The 23,495-nt window shown below is 44.5% G+C and overlaps 1 protein-coding gene across 2 annotated transcripts in view; it reads left to right on the forward strand.

The window, feature by feature from the left end:
- Positions 1 to 5,772: 5,772 nt before the first annotated feature.
- The window catches only part of PLS3 (plastin 3), a 49,876-nt gene continuing 32,153 nt past the window's right edge, over positions 5,773 to 23,495 (forward strand). For both annotated transcript variants that reach the window (XM_075260537.1, XM_075260539.1), the window contains exon 1: positions 5,773 to 5,907. The gene's annotated coding sequence lies outside the window, so the exon portion shown is untranslated. The remainder of the gene's footprint in view (positions 5,908 to 23,495) is intronic.

Below are 23,495 nucleotides of genomic sequence, written 5' to 3' on the forward strand. Positions count from 1 at the left end.
CCAGAGTAGAAGAAATCAGCCATGTTTTTGAAGTCCGGCACAATCCCTTTAAGTACATTAAGAGAACAATGTTTTGCACCGCCCTTGCCCCCTATGGGAGAGCAGCCTGGTGTCTCCTAAGGGTCCATTGATGTCAATGGGATGCTTTTTTTCAGTGCTGAATCTGATGCGGATTCCAAACCAAATTCAGCGTCATTTCCTATACTGATTTCCTAATGGGTGGCGACTTTGGCTACGACTGCCATGGAGATCGCCATTTCCCAGAGACTCCTTGTGCAATGTTAGTGAATTGCGTTGTAGTCTGACCTCTAGCATACCTCCCAACCGTCCCGATTTTCACGGGATAGTCACGATTTGGGTGACATGTCCCGCGGTCCCGGTTGGAGGGAGGTATGTCCCGATTTCAACTCAGATCTGCGTCCAGAGGACGCAGATCTGAGTTGAACACATATGCGGCTGAAGGAAGGAGCTGACACAGATCAGCTCCTCGCTTCGCCGCTGGGCGCCTCTCTCCCTGACACATATGCGGCTGAAGCGAGGAGCTGACCTGTGTCAGCTCCTCACTTCGCCGCCGGTCTCGCTGACACATATGCGGCTGAAGCGAGGAGCTTCACAGGTCAGCTCCTTGCTTCAGCCGCATATGTGTCAGCGAGAGAGGCACGCAGAGAGCAGCGAGGGAGCGGAGGAGAAGGTAAGTTTAATGTGGAGGTGGAACGTGAAACTGGGGGCAGAGATGGAGAGGACGGCATGACACTGGGGGCAGAGATGTAGGGACATGAATCTGGGGGCAGAGATGGAAGGGGGACGTGAAACTGGGGGCAGATGAAGGGTGTATATGAAACTGGGGGAGAGATAGAGGGGGGACATATAATTTACGGGTGCCTGTAGGAGGATTATACTGTGTGCGGGCACATGAAAAATTAACGAGTGGGCGGAGTCAACACAAAAGTGGGCGGGGCTAAATTTTCTGCGGCGTGCTAAGCGCGCTGCACATTTTGTCCCTCTTTCAGTTCTTCAAATGTTGGGAGGTATGCTTAACGTGTGACAACTGAAGACCACGATGGCCCGAAATCTGGACATAAACATTTCAAAAACTAGCTAGATTGTTATTCACCTCTCCGCTGTCCATCCAGCTCCCTCAAGATCGTCATGTTACCTGCGTCTTCTAACAAAGGAACCAGCGACATCAGTGGCGTAACTGGGAATGGCAGGGCCCTGAGGCAAACTTTTGGCATGGGCCACCCTTTCCCCACCAACGCCACGCTCCCCCCCACCGCATTCCTGTGCACACTATTATGCCCTATAGTGGTCCCTACACACATTATTATAACCCATAGTGGCCCCTGCACACAGTATTATGTCCCATAGTAGCCCCAGTACACAGTATTATAACCCATAGTGGCCCCTGTACACAGTATTATGCCCCATAGTGGCCCCTATATATAGTATTATCCCCCATAGTGTCCCCTGCACACAGTATAATGTCCCTTAGTGTCCCCTGCACACAGTATTATGTCCCACTGTGGACACCCATAAACAATTATTACATCGTGGAGCGGTGGGCACATTACGCTATCTGGCCCCAGAGATCCTTCTAGGAGAGGATTATGACGCAGCAGTGGACTGGTGGAGCCTGGGGATTATTGTATCCAGAATGTCATCAGGATGCTTCCCATTTACCACGGTGAAATTATCCATCAACACCAATGTACAAGACCTGCTCTCAGGACTGCTGCAGAGAAATCCTAAGAAGAGGCTGGGTGTGAAAGGAAACATCAGAGACCATCCCTTCTTTACCATCATCTGCTGGGAGGAACTGGAGATGAGGAGAGCACAGCCGCCATTTATATCACCCAAGGCAGTTCTGAAGAACCAAGACCTTCTGTGGCCGGAAGAACAGACACTTCACGCTGCGTCCAGTTTCTCATACGTGTCACCAAGCTGGACCCGGATCATCCGTGCCTAAGGCCCAGAACGCTGTGCCTCCGGACCCATACCTCTGCGGCTGGAAGAGACCTCGGCTGCCAGAAACATCCTCTCCAACCATCTCAATGCTGCAGATCTACCATCAAGCTGTTGTCCTGGACCTCGACTGCATCCTCTAATATCTGGCTGGCATCGGACATCACTACCTCCTGAAGACTGCCTGCGACCCCAGGATTGGCCTGTGCATATGTACATCTCAGGCCAGGTAAGTTATACACTGCACCCATACATTACACATAGATTACACACCTAGCTATAAGTATAGACATATAGATACAAGTATAGTCACATAGACTTATAGACATATAGATAAGTATAGATACTCACTGATACGAGTAGGCAGATGGATAGATAGATGTTAGATATTAGATGTCGGCTTTGATCCTGGGACATGATCCGATCGCCATATTTGGGGTCAGGAAGGAATTTTTCCCCTTGAGGACAATTGGCTCACTCCTCAGAAAGGTTTTCGCCTTCCTCTTGATCAACTCAGCCTTAAATAGGTTTAGTGTAATAAATCCTAAGGTAATAAGTAATAATTCATATAATAGAATATAAAAATAGAAAAAAAAAGAAAAATTAGTTTTAGTTTCATATAATGTAAAGCTTATATACTAATGATACACTTTTATCCACACCAGACTGGCTTTTGATCCTGGGACTTGCTCTGATCGCCATATTTGGGGTCAGGAAGGAATTTCCCCCCTTACCTGAGGACAATTGGCTCTTTCCTCAAGGGGGGTTTTCGCCTTCCTCTGGATCAACACAGTCTATAGATAGGTTTAGTTTGACACAACTTATATTGTAGACACAAACACAATATTGTAGTACATATATATAAAATAGAAAAAAAATAAAAAACAATATTAAAAAATCTAAATCAGATAGGTTAGATACTGACTAAGGACACACGTAAATAATATAGATACATTAAAAAATAGGTTTAGTTTGGCACATTTCATACTGTACACATAAATATAGTAATTTAGTATAGTGACATTAGCCATGTACTTACATATATAGAAATGCTATATACTTCTAATATAATATTAATACATTGCAAAACAATAGGTTTAAAGTAATAAAATAAAGTCTATATATTAGAAACAGATGTATAAATATAGTATTAGAGCAGATTTATATTAATATAGAATGATACAATAACCGGGTACATTAGGTAAATTCCCTGTCTGCCCCACTATTAGCTAAAAATAAAATGTTAATTTCCCCCTTATATCTTTGTGTCCATGGCTTTATTACTATGGGATGTCCATGTGATAGTCAATAAATGAGTATATTTCCTCAATGTGATCTGAAATCAAGGAGATAAAGAAGAAATCCGGAGAAAAGTGACTGATGGTGACTCCACCTGCTCACTACACACATCAATAAGGCATACCTCCCAACCGTCCCGAATTCCGCAGGACATTCACGGATTCAGTGTCCTGTCCCGCGGTCCCGGTAGGCAGGAGGTATGTCCCAGTTTCAACTCATCGGTGTCCTCCAGACAATAAAAGCAGGAGCTGTCGCAGCTCAGCTCCTGCTTTAACGCTGCGCTCTGGCATGTGTAGGGGCGATGTGATGACGTCACATGCGCCTACAACTATGTGAGCGAGTGAGACTGCGGAGAGAGCGTCGGGGGAGCGTTGGAAGGTGGTATAAGTATTTTTTTTTTGTGTGTTACAAACTGAGGGGAACATAATGTAGGGGGCCCATAGAACTGAGGGCAGATGAAGGGGGGGGGGGGAACGGCATAACACTGGGGCAGATGAACGGGGGGAGAACGGCATGAAACTGGGGGAAGCGATGGGGGGGCATGAAGCTGGGGACAGAGATGGGGGGACATGAAACTGTGGGCAGAGATGGGGGGACATGAAACTGTGGGCAGAGATGGAGGGGGACATGAAACTGTGGGCAGAGATGGGGGGACATGAAGCTGTGGGCAGAGATGGGGGGACATGAAACTGTGGGCAGAGATGGGGGGACATGAAACTGTGGGCAGAGATGGAGGGGGACATGAAACTGTGGGCAGAGATGGGGGGACATGAAGCTGTGGGCAGAGATGGGGGGACATGAAACTGTGGGCAGAGATGGAGGGGGGACATAAAACTCGGTGCAGAGATAGGGGGACATGAAACTGTGGGCAGAGATAGGGGGACATGAAGCTGTGGGCAGAGATGGGGGACATGAAGCTGTGGGCAGAGATAGGGGGACATGAAGCTGTGGGCAGAGATGGGGGACATGAAGCTGTGGGCAGAGATGGGGGACATGAAACTGGGGGCAGAGATGGGGGACATGAAACTGGGGGCAGAGATGGGGGGACATGAAGCTGTGGGCAGAGATGGGGGACATGAAACTGGGGGCAGAGATGGGGGACATGAAACTTGGGGCAGAGATGGGGGACATGAAACTTGGGGCAGAGATAGGGGGACATGAAGCTGTGGGCAGAGATGGGGGACATGAAACTGGGGGCAGAGATGGGGGACATGAAACTGGGGGCAGAGATGGGGGACATGAAACTTGGGGCAGAGATGGAGGGGACATGAAGCTGTGGGCAGAGATGGGGGGACATGAAACTATGGGCAGAGATGGAGTGAGGGACATGAAGCTGAGGACAGAGATGGAGGGGGGGCATGAAACTGGGGGCAGAGATGGGGGACATGAAACTGGGGGCAGATGGAAGGGTGACATAAAACTGGGGACAGAGATGAGGGGACATGAAACTGGAGTCAGAGATGGAGGGGGGACATGAATCTGGGGTCAGAGATGGAGGGGGGAAGATGGAACTGGGGACAGAGATGGAGGGGGACATGAAACTGGGGTCAGAGATGGAGGGGGGACATGAAACTGAAGTCAGAGATGGAGGGGGGAAGATGGAACTGGGGACAGAGATGGAGGGGGACATGAAACTGGGGTCAGAGATGGAGGGGGGACATGAATCTGGGGCAGAGATGGGGGACAAAAATCTGGGGACAGAGATGGAGGGGGGACATGAAACTGGGGGCAGATGAAGGGGTTATATGAAACTGAGGAGTGATGGAGGGGGACATATAATGTACGGGTGACTGTAGGAGGATTATACTGTGTGTGGACACATGAAAAATGAATGAGAATGGGTGGCATCAACATAAAAGTGGGGGGAACTAAATTTGCAGCGGCATATTTTGTCCCTCTTTCTGCTCTTCAAAAGTTGGGAGGTATGCCTCTAGGGTGCGACGACTGTGACTTCTACTCAAACATTGCTCGATGTTTTGGAGACTGGAGGTCACGGTCAGGGGTCACACTACGCCTCCATAAACAAAGATGATCTTTGAGCCAAAACGTAGCCAAAATGCTTTTGTTGTTTCCAGCTCCATAAAGGGTTTATATGGTGGCATTGTATCCTGGTTAGAAATGAGTGACATCACAGGAGAGCTACAATGACGCCATTGCTACTTGGTGACGTGTCTACCCTCAGAGCACATACATCTGGTGGGTGACTACTACAGGGAGCCGCCATATTGCTGCAGAATGCTGTGAGGTAACCCAGGGGTACACCTGACACCCCAGCACAGGAGACAGCATTACCCACAACTTACTACAAACGTCTCCCAAACAATACAAGAAATTCTCCGCTCGGAGCCTCCACCCTAAGACGGCGGCAGGGGGCGACCAATCACCGGCCGCAGACACACTGATTGACGGACGGAGCGGCCAATCAGAGCGCAGGGTTGAGGGAGGCAGCGGCCAGTGCTGAGAGCAGGGGGCGGGGCTGTGAGTGCTGAGAGCAGGGGGCGGGGCTGTGAGTGCTGGCAGTCTGGCTGGAGCAGTGCTGGGCTCTGTGCACTGAGCAGGCTGGAGGGAGAGGAGGTGAAGGTTGGATACAGGGTGCAGGCTGGAGCTGGACACCTGGGACTGGCTGCAAAGGGAGGACACACTTCTGTAAGTCACTGCTTCTTTGTATCACTTGCAGGGGTGACTGTGTTCATGGCTGGACATTGTACAAAGCTGCTCTTACATCTGGCATTGATCCTGGGTGAGTCTGCATGGAGTCCTTACTTATGCAGATACCTATAGGTGCAATGCATCACTTGCTAAAGTGAACAGTCATGTGGTTTCCCCAAAAATTAGAATACCAAGTTGTGCTGAGTAAGTAGCCTGGAGCAAACCACTGCATGTTGAAGGGTGGTGTAGTCCAGGACACTAGGAATGAGCCATGATATTGATACTTAGTGTATTTATTCTTCCTAAATATTAGTATGGAATTGTAAGTAATTTGCAATATTTATTGTGTAGGTGACAAGCTCATGATAGGTGCAATAGTAGCAGGATATATGGGTGAGAGGAAAGTAAAAGTGTGCAAAAAAACAAACAAACAAACAAAAAATTAAAAATTTCAATCTATAGTATTTCAAATCCCCATATCATGTGTCGTATATTGCAAACCCAAGGAGCCAGGTCAACTTTTTATCCAATTTTTAGTTGGTCCATGACCGGTTTTATTACCAGATCATTAAAACAAGGGGAAAGGTTCCTGCACGGACTCTATGGCTCCTGTAGTCTACAAAGTTACCGCTTTCCTTGCTCTATTGTTACATATATTGTGCAATATCTTCTTCCATGGGCTTGAATTAATATAGGAAACTTTCAGTAAGGATCTCTTTGTCTGGCTACCCCTGGATCTGGAGCGCACATTTGTGTTTCATGTTCCTGGTGTTTGTAAAAACTTGTGAGATGTGTCTGTATAGCCGGCCGAGGATTAATACATCCCAAATGTGCCATTAGCACCAGTAGCTGTAACCGCCTAGAACACACACGCGTATAGCTTGTGTACACACTAGTGGTTGTGCTGGGACTGGCCTTGAATGGTGGTAAATATATTCGGGATAAGGCCTGGTTACATGGCGGAGTATTTAGGGATGTGTTATAATGTCTGATGATTATATATATTCTGTATACCAGTTGCATCACCAATTCGCCAATGGGAATTATCATTACATTAGAATTTATAGACATTATCATTATGACCCGCTTGCTCTGGGGATAGCGTAAGAACCAGAACCACCTTTGTCATCCCTTACCAATTATTTTATATATTAACAATGTCAGACCCCCCCCAATGCCTTTGTCATCGCTACTGGACAGGTTTGGGATACGTTTCATGGACGTATTCAACATTACAAACTGTGGGGCATTGTGTATGACCCGCTTGCTCTGGGCATGACAAAGAATCCAGAAGCCACATTTGGCACTCCTCCCAATTTTTGTTCTATCTCCTTTAATGTAACAACGACCGACACCCTTGAAGGTAAAATCTTGACGTTTTGATTCCTTGGTTGTCGGCCTCATTGTGTTGTGGAGTACTCCGCTGCTGTTTGTTAATGTTTAAGCCAGCAATGGATGGGTTGTATGAAGGGTGTGGGTAGCGAGGTTTCGGTATAGTCTACTTGGTGACATCTACCACACCTTCTGTCCGTGGTTTGTGCGCAAACCAAAAGTTTTGGGTTTGTGATTTGCTCATTTAACTCTTTGAAGGTACAATGTGGCTATTGATATCTATTACCTAGGGCAATTATAGGGTTGCTAAAGGACAAGGGCACAACATTTGTATTGAAAGCATCTCTAGGTTCGTGATGGGAAAGTTGAACATCTACATTGTTTTAAGGGATTGTCTAGTTGGCCCCCATCACTAGATTTTGGGACCAGATTGTGGGATAATCTTGTATCCGTGAGCATGTGATTGTTGAAGTCTCCAGGAGTCTACAGCACTGTTGTTTACTGTGATCATCCATGTACTGAGAGTTGTGCTATTGACTTTGGTACATGTGGAAGATCCTGTTACTGTAGGGGGCGCCATTGTTTGTTTACATATTCCCTATTACATGCACAGGACTCCTACATAGATTGAGGGAAACTCCCTTTAGATTAGGGCCACATTGGGGTCTTGTTGGTCAGATATTAATGGAATAATAACTTCACTTGTGATTTTGTTTAGTTACTACAACAATATAGTGTAACTGTGATGCAACAGCTGAAACTATAAACCTGTTGGACTATTTGGAACAGGTTTTTGCAAGCCTAGATTTTCGTAATTGTAGCCCACTCTGTAGGCGGGGTCAGCAATTTTTTTGTGACTCTCAGCCATGTGGTACCATACAATAGTCATATGACGAAAGCGACAGATCATGCAACTTTTTTCTTTGCAACTTTTTTGCAGTGCAGCCAAAGGTGTCATGTAGACCAGCTTTAAATTTACACCGTAAATATCCGTAAAAAAACCTTTGGTATCTGTAAAAAAAAAAACACGGCTAGCACCTTGACAACGCACACGTTTATGCGCACGCCTTATAATAGAGTAGGGGTCAGCAACCTTCGGCACTCCAGCTGCTGTGAAACTACAACTCCCATCATCCTCCTTTCACTTCCATTGGAGTTCCAAGAACAGCAGAGCGAGTATGCATGCTGGGAGTTGTAGTTTTACAACAGCTGGAGTGGTGAAGGTTGCTTACCCCTGTAATAGAGGATGTAGAACATGGGAGGTTAAAGGGCCGGGTCATTGTATGCAGTGTCATTCCCAGATTATACTTATGATTGCGGTTTTTAGATTTCTGAGTTGGAGTAATATGCGAATAAAGCTGCATAATCCTATTACATTCATTCTGGTCGGGAAGTCAATTTCTGCTTTTTTATGGCAAGTCTGTAAATGGAATTTATATCCCTGACTTTGCTCTACTATTTTTCCACAGCCTGACTCTGACTCTTGCACCTACTCCGACTCCTTCATAGATGGCTGACAGTCATGGTCAGTCAAAATCAGTAAACATCCTCTAACTGAGTTAGATTGGCTGAATTCCTATGAAAGTAAACAAGCTATCCATCTAAATATACAATATTAATCATTGTATAATTAAAAATAATAATTTTAGTCTAAAGTTGGTAGCTTTACTTCCGACTCCAGCCAAAATTGGTTCCAACTCTGGCTCCATAACCACATATGGAGACTCCCCCCAACTGGTATTTTTCCATTTCCAGGAGCAATAACAGAGGGACAACACAATACAGAGTTATCCAAAAAGGTGCCGTAGGCCGGTGTTATTATAGGGAACACAGTTATGTACTAAATAGACAGAGATTTCTTTATAACAGACAATTTCTAATCTACACTAAGGCCTGGTTCACATCTGCGTTCGGGGAGTCCGCATGGGGACCCTCCGATCGGAATGCTGAACACAATGACAAGCGGTGAGCAATGAAAGCACACTGACCTCATAGACTATAATGGGGTCCGTATGTTTACCGTGCGGAGAGGAAGGTACTTCATGAACTACTTTCCTCTCTGCATGACTTGTGCGAAAACCACACGGACCCCGTTATAGTCTATAAGGGTCCATGTGCTTTCATAAGTTCACCGCTTGTCAATGTGTTCGGTATTCTGTTCAGGGGGGTCCTCATGCGGACTCCCCGAATGGAATACCAAACACAGATGTGAACCAGGCCTAAGCCATTCCTTTTACTTGGGTCCAAGTACCACTTTGTTTCAGGCTCGGGTCATTGACTACATTGGACTGATGTGATTTCCAGAAAAAGCCAAGCCTAGCCATCAGAAGACAAGTGAGCGTGACCTTTACATAGCGCTGCTGGCAGTTCCTTTTACCAATCGGATGGGGTCACCTGGAATTAGGATCTCATTGATCAGACGTCAATCACACATTTTAGTACCACCAATGTCTGCCATGACACAATCCCTTGAACATGTAATTGCTCTCTGTAGATGCTGTCACCTATATAGGAAGCCTGTCTGTGTAAATGTTGGCTCTATTTCTACCCTATTAGCTCTCTTATTACGGGAGGATTTATTGAGATTATGGTGAAGCAGATCACAGTATATTAATGTCATCCCACCCCAGTGGTAAAGTAACCCGCTCCCATAACAGGCCTCATATTCTCTTGTCCTTCTTCAACCTCCTTTCATCTGCAAGTCACATTTTATGTTAAACAACCAGAGCTTTGCGTCTGTTATCATGGGATTTCTTTACTCTTGGCGTATACAGCCTATATCCACCCTTCGGGTGACATTGTGGTGGCTTCATGTGAGCTAAAGGTGAGGTTGTGTCAGATGATTGTGTCAGCCTCGGATTCCTGTCTTATCGCTGACCGCTTTAATGCTTCACCTTTAAAAAAGGTTTTCTTCTTGTTTTGTTAATTTATAACTTACAACCATTTGCCGTCCATTCATTCACTAGTTAAAGTGTAGTTTCAAAAATAACAGCTGGGACTTGGCATCCGGTGGTCCGTTCAGTGGCGTCTTGCAAGGAGGACCACCAGTGGACCTAAATGTGGTTCTCCATGGACATGTCACTGGCCATTGGCTAGAACAAAGTTGGCCAAAGCTACTGGTTTTCGCAGGGTTGATTGTCTATCTTATGTGTTTGGGGGGTCTCCCAACAAATCATGATGTGGGAGACAAAGATCAGGCCTGCTGAATTCCTTGTGGCCCATCCTTTACTCCCATAGACGATAAGCCACCAGTAGAGTTGTCCAGCAGTGACTAAGGCCCATCTTCTGAGCTATCCTGTATATGGTGGAGTTGAAGGTGTATGACTTTGTTTTTCAACGCATTGTGAAAGCCATTGAACCAGATCCAACTATAGGGTTCATTAACCTGAGGGAAACAGACCAGCACAACACATGAACATTGCTCTGTATGCTTAGTGGATTGTGAGCCGAGTCTGCGCAATTTCCATCCACTAGTTACTATGGAAGAGTATTTCCAGCTTATTCTGCTCACTGATCCTGTATTTGGTCTATTATAGTGTGTAGCCATACAGGTGGTTTGTTGGGTTGGCCTTCTTCTATTGCAGTACTGGGGTACCAAGACTGACTCGGACTAGGTGCAGTATGTGGATGGAGTTTATATATACTCATTGTGCTTGTGTGGGTTTCCTCGGGATTGGAAACTTCACGTGATGGAAGAAAAAAAAAACCAAAACCTATACTGATAAGATCGGTTAACATTCCCATTGAACCACTTTGAAACTTGGTCCACAGAAACAAATCAACAGTGACCATGGATGGATCCTATGAGCATGTTCTTGGAGGACGGCTACAAATTATTGTTTGTTTGAAAACGGCTCAATGCCAAGGAAGATAAGGATTTCCTCAGGATATCCTCCTCCTGGCTCCAGGTGGAATCCCTGTCAGAGCAGAAATTAATATTTCGCGTTGCCATTTTTGCAGTTTATATGTCAAATGTATCCAAAATGTTAACCTGATGGGGTGACCTTTGTTGGCTTGCGTTTATTGTGTTCATATACAGTGGCATATGTTGGAGCATTCAGTCAATGGTACTCGAATGGGGTTCGAATGAGTCTTAAGGTGACCATCCATGTTAGAGTAGACTAAGACTGCGGCCAATCTGGCCAACTATCTAATGCGTATGTATTGTTTGTCCACCATTCTTTTGGTCTGTGTTGGGAGGAAACTTTTGGACCCATTGAATCTTCTCATACCTGTAACTTTTTTCTGGGGACAGAGTAAGGGGAGGTCAAGAGGAATCTCTTTGGCCGAATAAGCAGCTTGTGAATGTGTCTGGTCGCCTTTAGTAGACCATCATTCGATTATTGAAGCATTTGGTTCAAGAGACTCAGTAAAAGAGAGAATCTCATGCTGACCCCATGGAAAATAATGTGAATTCTGAACATAAATGTGTGCATTTAATATATACGATTGGGTATAAGCTTCTTAGTTTACTTGTATGTCTATGAGCGTACCTTTCGAGTAGTGGAAACTAGGACAAATAGTAGAAGTGTAAATATGAAGGATTCTCCATCTGACACTACATCTCAAGGAACACGTCATCGAAATTCAGATTCCCTGTAGTTTGTGCTTCAAGAAAAGGCAGGAATTTTATGTGAAAAACATTGAAAAAAAACCCTGCCAGACAGCAAAATGACTCTCAGGACTGCCTATGTAACCTCGGTCAGGAGACCCCGTAGCTTGTTAACTCTTTCATCTTCTCAAGGGCACTTGGCTGGACTTGGCTCCTTATCCGGTGGTGTTCTTTTATATTTGCCGCAGGGTACTTGTGATCTTTCTCCATGTTGCACTGGAACATGTGACCATTGGCCACGCTCTATATATTGGGTATGTGGTTACTGTAACAAGATTTTATTCTATTTTACACCAGCATAACACTATACATACACTTCATTGTATATGCGTGGCATTGTGTGTGGCATAAATGGAAGAATTGGGACAACCTTTTATGGGCCCACTATATGGGCCGATATAAGTGTTTGGGATTATACTGCATAAGCCTTGTATTTCATGTGATGACATCCATACAGATGCATATGGCAGCCATTGATTCCCATAGTTTGTGCTTTTCCGTGCATAGTATATTCTGCCGCCTTATACACTGAACAGAACACACTTTTTACATGGGTCGCATATGGACACGATTAAGGTACTTTACTACATAAGTGCAAAAAACAAGATATGGATTGATCCTTAGACCCTGTGTGTATTGGTCTGATGCCAGTGCCTTGCTATAAATAATACTGAGAGTTCCTAAAGACGTGTCATATATAAGTATTGTCTGGTCTGATCCCTGCGCCCGCTGCTCACTTATACCAGCAAACAATAATCCTTGTCTGCTAATGCTGTACTGTAAGGGGCGTTACATAATCCCACTGGAATGTGTGCCGGGCTTCCTGTTTGCTGCTTGAGGAAGGCAGAAAAGAAGTCTGTCTGGTACATGGTGTATGTGGAGTTAAGGTGTGAGCGGGCCCGGGCAGTCTGGAAATGCTTAACTGGAGGCTTCAGAGCACAATAATAAAGCGGTCACTTACCCTCTGGTTTTAATATCGTTATGGTCTGACGTGGAGTTTATGGTGACATAATACTCAGACGTGTCTTGTGTCCATTATTGGTTATGTTGCATCCCTTCACTCTACAGGAGTCAGTGGCGTAGCACCAATGGTAGACTGATGGATGGGTCTTATCCTATCCAGATCTTTCCTAAATAGCCTAACATATTGCATATATAGTGCAAAATTTGCATTATTATTTATGTTTATCTCTATTGATCCATGTCTCGTTGCAAATTTGTGCTGTGATGCACATCACTTTACTGCATACCGTATGGATGGAAGTGAAAGACCCCTGTAAGAGGGAGAGCTGTCCTATATCTGGGGTTGTAGCACCTTTTTGGAACGATTGAGTTTAACCTTCAATTGGGGGACAAAACGCGTCGGGTTGGGTTGCTCAGGGCAAGTAATGGTACTGCCCTTCTTACGGTGGGAGTCAAATCTTTTGGGTTGGTAGGGCTATTTTAGGATCAGTCCTCCCTTTCCCGTTGCCTTTGGATTTTGACTCCTGTGTCGAACTCCACATTGATTATATTCATCCCACCACTGGAACTGGTAAGACTGATCTAACATGTTTTACATGATATTTAATTGGTCTATAGGGCTGTAATATTTTAACGGATGGATATCTTTGGGATGTATTATGGGTTACCGTATGGTTCCAAGTATGACTTTATAATAGACTATAGTATAATAGATTTGGGAATTGAGATGTACCTGATATTCTGCAGAATTGAAGCTGTTGACTATATACTTGGATGTATACAAGGCTATGTATTGTGTATAATATGTAGTACAGAAGAAGTTAATCGGATTCCCTGGCTTTGTGTCTGTGCCTTAGGACATGTTTCTGCTCCGCACTACGCGCTACCTTTACTTCCTGGACACGATCAGGTTACAGATTGGTGTTTGATTACCAACATCGCTGCATTTTTGTAATTCCTTTCCTGCTAACTACTATCCAGACCGGAGACCCTCATGGATTTAAGTCCTTGCCTGTGGGTAAAGAATGGTGGAAAATAGTCGTCTCCAAGCATTTACCGCGTTCCTTTACTGAACAGTTAAACATTTACCGTTTATTTGCAAATCCTGACTATAAACGATAGTTTAATCCCATGTGTATTTACAAGAGGCAGACACTCGGAGTTCTGCCACAAATGTGTCGGTGGATCCACATGAGGATTAGCCCCATTGTCCGTCAATTTGCCTAATCTACGACTTTCCCATAAAGAATCTGCCAGAAGAATGAACGTTGTTCTTATTGTGGATCATTGTTCCGCAGTCTGGAACATGTGAATTGGGTATAAAATTTATATATGGATTTGTTGAAGGTTTTAAGTTGGTTTCCTGTTTAGAAATAAGACTAACTGGATGGCTGTCATGGTTGGAGATACACTAAAGGCAAGCAAACGTTAGCTGATATGGGCAGCCCTGGAGTCCTAGGTTTGAAACCAAGGAAATAGTTGGCCATTATTGTCATGGAGGCTACATGACGGACATATCCTACTCATCTGTTATGACTTATGGGTTTAGGGCGCTATCCAGGCACTATACTTTAACTATATCATAGGTGAGTTCTTTCAGTACTACACATTGGTTATGGTCAGAGGAGGTAACATGACTTGGGTGGCCATGAGTTGAAACCATCCTGAACACCTAACTTGCTGCACTGAAAGGATCTGGTCAGCCAATAAGTAAAATTTTGTGTCTGGATAGCCACTTTAAGGGATTGGCCGTCCACCATCTATATCTAATCCCCTGTTTTGTGTATAGGGTATTAGCTGTCTATGTGGACAGACCCTTTTGGTAGTAATTCAGTACTACTGCTAGAGTTACTTGAGATAATGCCCAGTTAGACCATATCTGCCTCAAATTACATGTACCCCTTACTAAAGGTCATGTGTCCACCTTGCTTTGACTGTTTGATTCCATATGATTTATGGCCCCTCCCCCCATTATCCTGATCACTGGGGGACAGAACTTATTTGGTGGAAAGAGGATGAATGTCCTTGGTGGTGGGACAACCCCTTTAAATGTATGTAGTCCAAAGCGTTGTGTACCCTTGAAAGAGAATTGGACCCCCACCAATGTATTTTGATGGTCCATGTAAGGGATATATAGTCTGTACTGAAGTCCTAAAAACCCTGTTAACTCTTTCTTGGCATGTTTTTTTTTTTACACTCCTAAAACCTCATTACGAAGTAGTAGAGCTTCAGTTGTCTTTTTCATGTAAGTCGTCCATCCTCTCCATTCATCGGTAAGAGCTTTATGTGTGGATTCGTAGAGAGACTAAAGTGGTCAGACACAATACAACCCGCTGTTACATTAAAGCCCCCGTTGTGCAGTCCTGGCTGAATCTATTGCCAGCCTTTTAATGGATTTTCGCTTGGTTTTTATACAGTTTTCCGTGTGGATAGTTCAGTGTATGACCTAAGAATTAGAGCTGCTATTAAAGGGGTTTTGCTGTCACCTTACGGGACCCCCATTATCCTTTGAATAAGCTGCAGTGTTCACTTCCAGTGAATATGGAAGCCATTGATGGAAGAGGACAAAACACTAGACCAGTACTGTGGCCCCTTCATTCTTATGGTCAGTGGTTGTCCAAAGACCCCATGTCCCACCAGTGGTTAAGGCATTTCCTAGCATTATAGTCTGTCTTTGAATGATTACTATGATAGGAATATATGTATTCCTATAGTGTCTTATAGTTATTCTGTATATCAAGGCTATAGGATTGAGGCCGAATGGAAACCGTGGACTGGTGTGAACCCAACCTTAGATGTTCTTTGACTGCCTGGGTTCATACTCATTTGATATTTGGTGGTTCCTATGGAAAACGAAGACCCATTGCAAAATCTTTATGGTACTTAATCTGTTGTGGTGAAAATGATTCTTTCTTGTAGATGGATATTTACAAAGGCAGATCTATGTAGAAGATATTAGACAGGCTTTTATTGATGCATTATATATAATCCATGTAACGTATTCGACAGATGTTCCGACACCTGTGACCGTCCCATCATCCTACTACAAAGACGCACTATTCTGCCGTAGCACATGTTAGGAACAGGTGGCCAATGCGGTCTGCTGTGTGTAACTTCTAGTAAGATAGGGTTCTTATATGGGATAGTCACATGTTGACTTTTTCATAGTGAGCCCTGTGCATGTACATTATGGATCTTGTTATATAGATACCTGTACAGACCATGAATATGGGAAAAGGAGGATTTTCTTAAAAATTTTCTTATTGTTGAGGTATTCAGTTATGGAGCATACAGACATGTCAGAAGAGGTGGCTGATCCTCTTTTAGGCGAAGACCCCATGTAATGGGCTGTAGAAAAAAAGCACTGCAGGAAAAACTGCGGCGGCAACGCATCGTGGTTTTTCCTGCAGCGCTTTTCACAGAAGGGTTTCCTCTGCAGACTCTCCGCTTCCATTATACCTATAGGGAAGTCCATCATTGTTTCCGTAAGTATAATTGACATACTTCGATTTCCAAAACAGTTACTGTTTTGGAAATCGCACCATGTTCGCGGCGTGTATTTTCCTGCATTGTGGGGATTTGCAGTGTAGGGGAATTATCTTGGTAGCAGATAACAGGGATACACAATATGCAGCAAACAGGTTTATTTAGAACAAACAGGAAAGCAAATAAACCTTGACTTCAGGCACAAAATGAGCAGAATAAAATACAGCCTTAACTTCAGGCAAAAATTAATATGAAACAAAATCCTGCTAGTCCGAGCTCCTAACCAAACAGTAATAATAAACTAACTATATGTGCAGCTTACTACCAACCACACGAGCAAACAAATTAGCACATTGCAGTCTCACCGGAGTAACAGGACAGACCCAGACGCCTCCTCTCACTCCCTGGATCTGCCCTGAAGTGCAGACTCTTCAGTCTTTTATGGGCCGGTAATGAGCCTATGACCCACACCTGGGCTGAATCCTACTCCAGACCCACCCTGGACCACACATAGGTCAGAACCCTGGGGCTGAATAGTGGGACTCCAGTACTCTGCCTGTCACCTTCTCTCAGCAGAATTGTGGCGTTTAAGCTATGTGGGGCCCCGGCCTAAAGAGAATCTTTCACCACCGTCACCTACTCCAAATCTAACTCTTTGCTTCCCTCAGATGCTGATGCAGTTTACATTTTTTTCTCTTTCCTACTGTTTCCAAGCAGAAAGTTCTGTCCGCTACAACTCCAAATGTGTGCGCTGTTGTTAAATGGGCAGTCCTGAGTTATTCTGGGACCGCCCACCTGACTGTAGAGAAGCTAATTAGCATATCGGGTATTGAAATTAAAAAAACAAGCTTGCTTAGTGGGTCATAGAGAAAAAATTCTAAGGACCCCTTCACATGGAGTTTACGCTCCGCTCATTCAGACACGTATACACGAGCGCTTCAAAACGCATCCCATTCACTTCAATGGGAGCGCGTGTAAAGCCGACTTTACGCTCACTCCCATTGAAGTGAATGGGATGTGTTTTGAAGCGCTCGTGTATACGTGTCAGAGCGGAGCGTAAAACTCCGTGTTTGGGGCCCAACTGTACCAGAATTAGTGGGGCAGCACCGAATGGAGATTGCAAAGAGTTGGAGGTGGTGAAAGGTCCTCTTTAAGATGTTTATGATGGCAACAGAGAATATATTTGGCAATCACGTCAAGGTTTATAGGCGGTTTTGCATTTGTCATAAGTACCTGGCTGACTAAATGTTTACACAGCTCCTGTTGTCAGTGTCTCTGCTGAGTAGATTTGCTCACCTGTCCTCCTACTAGATGACTTCTCTACATGAATGTGTCATGGTATCACAGGGGAATGGCTTATAAGATAGGACATGACGGATTAGTATAGTATACAGGTGGCAGATTGCTAATCATTAACCTATATTACTGGAGCAGAGTATTTTGTATTGTGACTATCCCTACAGACGCAGGATTCTGCATCCACCCAATGTGGGTGGTTGTCTTAAAGGGGTTGACTCATTATCTTGGTTACTCCTTGTAGAGTCAGCCTGACTATCAGCTGGTTACTATGGACCTGTCTTATAGAACCTTGGACAATCCACGTAGCTACAGTCAAGTGAATGGATGGGTTAGCTTTCCCAATGCAGGAGCCATTGATACCCAGCGTCACTCTACCATGGTTGTTTCAAGGTAGTTCCACCCAGGGCTCATTATTCTATGGTGGCATATGCTGCTACTTATGTGACCGCGTCTTCTACCTGCTTTATACACAATGGCATCACTGCTGGGGGGCACAGTGTGGTCACACATAGATCCAGCAGGATTTTGCCGACTGTTGAGTTTTTGGATGACTGCATTCACGTTTTTCAACAACAAAAAAAATCTAATTTTTTTGGATAGTCCAACCATCAAAACACCATATGTGTGAATAGCGACCCTAAAATCGGTGGTCCACTTTTATTATCCCATGTATAAAAAGCTGCAACATTTTTGTGCAAAAATTGCCCCTTCGAACTTTCCCAAAGATGGGGCGCAGCCATAGGCCCTGCCTTATTTGTCATAATTTACGTAAAGGATGTGAGAAATATATGCCAGCTACAAGCTAGTGTAGATTTCCCACCAGGCACGCAGCCTGGTAGATGGCGCACCCTATTTATAAGGAGGCGGGCTTCTCATATATGAGGTACACCCTCCACCATCTCCGGGGCTATGAAGATCGGTGTTAGTAGGACCAGTCTTCATTAACCTTCCCCATTGTGTTTGATGTATGGCTGTAGCATGTCATGTTTGGGTGAATGAGACCTTAACACTGACATCACTGTAACACCACGTCTTAAAGAGGACGTTTCAGTTCTTTACATAATAGCTACTGCTCCACTGATTCCAGCGCAGTTGGAATTTCCTCTCTAGCCCCCAATGTTCCTGAGCAATGAGTGCAGTTAGTTTTGGTGCTTGATATGCTATTTAGGCTCTGTACTGTCAGGAGGGCGGTGTTAGGTAGGAGCAGGAAAGGGGGTGTGACTATGAGCTCCAATCAGAGGCAGTCGGTGTCAGAGCTCAGAATCACACCCCTTGTCTGCTCCGGCCTGACTCCACCCTCCTCCTCCTATATGACTTATGCGGTACCAAAACTAACTGCACTTATTGCTCTGGAATGGCGGGGGCTAGAGAATAAATTCCAACTGTGCTGGAATCAGTGGATTAATAGCAATAGCTATTAAGTCATATAAAGATCTGGACTTGGCGAAGGTTCTGAAAGTTCAAATTGCATTACTATTTTAGCAATTATGATTTTCCATATAAAGTGCACGGCTTCCGCAAGGGTTTATTTTAGTATGAAATTAAATGTGCCTCACCCTGTATATACCATGCCTCAAAATAGCTAAACGTCCCATTGTACATGAAGAGAAATACCATCTTAGAAATAACAAGGTGTGTTCTTGGCTCTTCCGTTTCAGTCTGCTGGTAAACTTAGCATTCAGGGTTATTGTTTAGTCTGTCTTTAGATTTGTTTGGGGCACTTCTGAATGGCCACGATTGGAAACCATGACAAATTATCAAAAATTTTCCTGAAAACTGATATTGTTGGTTTATGTGGCTGTGCACCTTAGGTCAGAGTCGGCTGATTCCGCCAATGCCGGAAGGATTAACCAATAATCTGTTGTATATAAGAAGTGTACTGGTCCGTTCCATGTTTGGGATTTGACCATTTTGAATTCTTCACCAAAAACGGTGTCCATTCTGGTGACCGTTCAGTGCATTGGGATGAAGTTTTTGTAGTAGTGTGCAACAGTTCCCATATGGAATATCCAGCCTGTTGGCCCCATAGAATTGGGCTAACCTTACGTGGATCTGTAACATTACTCAAAGCCAAGTGATCGGGGTTTCTGATTTGCCTTCTGTGGTAAATATCGTACGTCACATGCGAATATGCTCCAAAGAAAAGTCAAGCATTTTGGGTTCCATGTTCAATACTTGTGCCCATGGGATGTTAGATGTTGCCAGCGGCTTGTTCCCTTGTACATGGGTACCCTTGGCCAATGGTTGATATTTACGTCAATGTTGGGGGAATTAACTCGAGGCTGAATGAGGTTTCTAATGTGTATAGTCAACTTTTTAGAAACACCATTGTATAACGCCCTTAGGAAAGGTCGCAGACGATGCAGACACAATTTTGTGGTATAACAGGAACAGTCACTTGTCTGGGACGCAATTTTACTTAGGTTTTGGCTGCACGTACCTGGCTGTGCCGGGAACGTCTCCATCTCTCCGTTTGCCTTTTGCCAGCTTTGAGCATATCTTGCCACTTTGGAGCATGGACTCCACATCCCAACTACTGCCCTAGTCCCAACTCACACTCTTATAGTCTCCCCATAGTTTCTGGGTATGTCATTCTACCCTACAGCCTTACTTCCCTAGGCCAGTGAGGGATCCATCGTTCCACTTCCATGGTTGACATGGCACTTAATGCCCATATGGCCCCATGCAAGCGTAAAGAATGGGAAAAACAACCGCCTATGCCCTTGGATCCTATGGGCCTTCCTATACTGCCATCCCTGCCGTGAAATTGGGGGAACCTACAGCAAGAAGAGGGGTGTTGGCACCTAATTTTGGGCACATTAACCCCTTACAGCTCAGGCAGAATGATAGTTGGAGCGCTCTGGTTTGCACACTGAGCTGTCTGCCTAGATAGGAGTGGACTTAAGCTGCCTATATAAATGTATAGTGACCGTATAGCCGGATATATTCCCTTATACATGCCGAATAGTTGTGCTTGCGCCGCAGACTTCCCTCTTTTTATAACCAGGTTAAAATGATTGATTTGTTCTGGAAACGAGAAGGACGTTCTGTGGATATAATACCGTATCTTCCAAAGCGGAACAAGGTGCAGCATCTGCTTCCACCCAGTCGATGAACCCGGAGGATATTACTAATCGACCAGGCCGTGTAGTAATAAAGCAGGTATTGCCTTATCTCTAGTAAACATGGAGATTTTTTCCTGATCTAAGAAAATGAAAATGTTCCTTACAAGTATTTTTTTTACGATCCATCTATAAACCGTGCTAGGCGTGTCGGCTGTCACTACAGTCGGACAGGTTGGGTTACTCGAGAAGGTGGCCGTGCTTATCCTGTCATTGCATCTGTCGTCGCTCTCCTGTTGCATCCCTGTAATATCGCACAATGACAGAACTATGACATGCTGCATTGCGTAGTGTATACACAGAGATGGCGTGCGGGGCCGTACAATCTCTATGGTATACATGTGTGCGGTTTATTCAGTGTCACAGTAAAATCTAGCGGAATAAGAAGGCCTTGTTGGAAACATTTCGGCGGTGTAGAGCCCTAGTGGTTGCTGGCGTCGCTGTTTTGGCTTTATGACTGTAGAATACGATGTACCACGTTGCGGTAGGAATCCGTTGAACGATTTCACTGCCGACCTTCTGTACTTTCATGTGGCGGTGCGTGTTATTGGGACATTGTGAGCATATGCATTTTGGGGTTTTTAGCTCTCCTCGCTTGCAATGATGAATATTAATGATGTTCTGCTTAATAACACACACAAATCATCTTCTTAGCAGTAAAGTGGTCCTTATGGCGGCATTGTTTCTGCATGCAACGGTGACCCCTCCATCTCTGAAGCTGCCATAGATCCTGGAGGTTGGCTTGCCGCAAGACTTGGGTCTTCTATGGCTCTTCAGCTCTTTTAAAGGGGTAGTAGAAGATGGACCATTTTCAGTATTAGACTAGTGGAGATCTAACACACAACACCCCTGCTAATCAGCTGATACGACACATTGTAGAATGTTATGGCCGTGCAGCACAGTGGCATTTTCATTCAGCTACAACTACAATAGCATAAAATGGCCAATACACAGTGTACAGCACTCTCTTCTACCTCTATATACTGTGTTCTCAGCAGCTGATCAGTAGGGTGCTGGGTATCGGCCACCACTGATATGTTATTGATAATTTATCCTAAGGATAGGCCGTCAGTATCTGACCTTGGACTTCACCTTCAAGTGTTTTAAATGGCTTGGCGACCCCCTACTGATGCCCTGAGTAACCTTGGTATGGGTTATACAGATCCTTGTACTTTCATCGTTCTTTGAGTAAGTCAACATAACATTGTATTAGAGAAAAATGCTTCTTTCTCCACTGGCTAGGCTTACTAATTCCCTGCTAAATCCGTCTTGAGAGGCTAGGTGGATTTATGTAAGGAGTAGGGTAGTCTGCTGTAGGGTGAAGGGAGGGAGGTGGTGACACCTATATGGGGACTGAAAACAGGGCAGAATATTGGGGTCCCAGCTTTGACTGTCAATACCAGACTGAAATAGCATTTCTTATAGAAGAGAATAGCCCGGTAGTACAAGTCCACTGTATAGGGCTCGAGTCGTGTTCACGGTAGACACGATTTTATCCATTGACATGTGAAATTTCTAGGAATGTAAGTGAAATGACTGGCTTAAAATGCAGAGCAAATATCTCCGTCTAGACTGTTGTGTTATTACAGCGATATTGGGACTCGATGACAGCCGCACGGTTTGGACTGAATCATCTGCTGCTTTTCTAGAATGAACTGGTTTCCTGACCATTACAAGAGTCGGAGGGCAGCGGGGACGAATGCCAAGGTTTTACGTGCACGTTTGAGAGTCATTGTTATCGTGGCTTTTCATGCTAGTGTTTGCTTTGTACATGCCTTAGTGAGGAGAGTCCTCCATTGGTCCAGTGTGCACTCCATGACGGCTCTTAGAAGACAGGCCTATGGTATTGGATGCACACAGGTGAATCGCCGCACCCTGTCTGCAATGCAAAGTGCATGTAAAGCAGCCCCTAGAGAGTAAAAAACGGAATGCTATACCTATAGTGCATATTGTCTGCGTACGGCCAACCATTCCATTTTTTTTTTTTTTTTTTTTTTTTTTTTTAAATCAAATAGCGCCGTGTAATTTAGACAGGAAGATGGGGCGACTTTTTTTTTTTCATCTCGGCTTGTAATTAAATGTCAGCTATATCAGGAATTCTTTGTTGTGTTGGCGTCATCCTGTGGACATGAATCCTAAACTTGTCTTCAGATGATAAGTGTTAAGAAAATTAGATGGTTGACTGTCTGAGCCTTGTGGAGTGCTGCTTAGGAATCTACCACCATGGCGGCCCACTAGGCAGTAAATGTATCAGGCCTGATTAATCTATTGTCCCCCTTAAAGGGAATGTAAAGCAAATTTTTAAACTTGTATGTTGAAACCAGATAATGAAATATATGACCATTTTTTTTGGTTAGTGGATTTATTAATTCTATTTTCTGTACACTATTATGGTGACTTCATCTTGCCCGAGTGTCTCCTTTTCTCTTTTAAAATCATTTACTAACATGATTTACAGAATAGGATAAATGAGGCGACTGCTGCAAAAACCTTATGGATTTGGCAAGTGTCGGTCTATTAATTAGGTTTAGTGGCCAGAGTGAAAATTTCAAGATAGAGTACTGATCTGGATATGGGGGTGGTGTTTTCAAAGAGGGGATCTTCTATATATTCTATAGGCTTCACCGACTGAATAGGAGTCGTATGATCGCCCGGATCAATGTGGGCGATCACTGTGTGTATATAACGCCCTTCCCCAAACGCCCAACAAATAAATCCAGAAGGATAAGGGGTATAATGGATGGGCAGATGTTTCTGATGATGACCCTTAT

Source organism: Leptodactylus fuscus, chromosome 11, assembly GCF_031893055.1.
Source record: "Leptodactylus fuscus isolate aLepFus1 chromosome 11, aLepFus1.hap2, whole genome shotgun sequence".
Lineage (NCBI taxonomy): Eukaryota > Metazoa > Chordata > Amphibia > Anura > Leptodactylidae > Leptodactylus > Leptodactylus fuscus.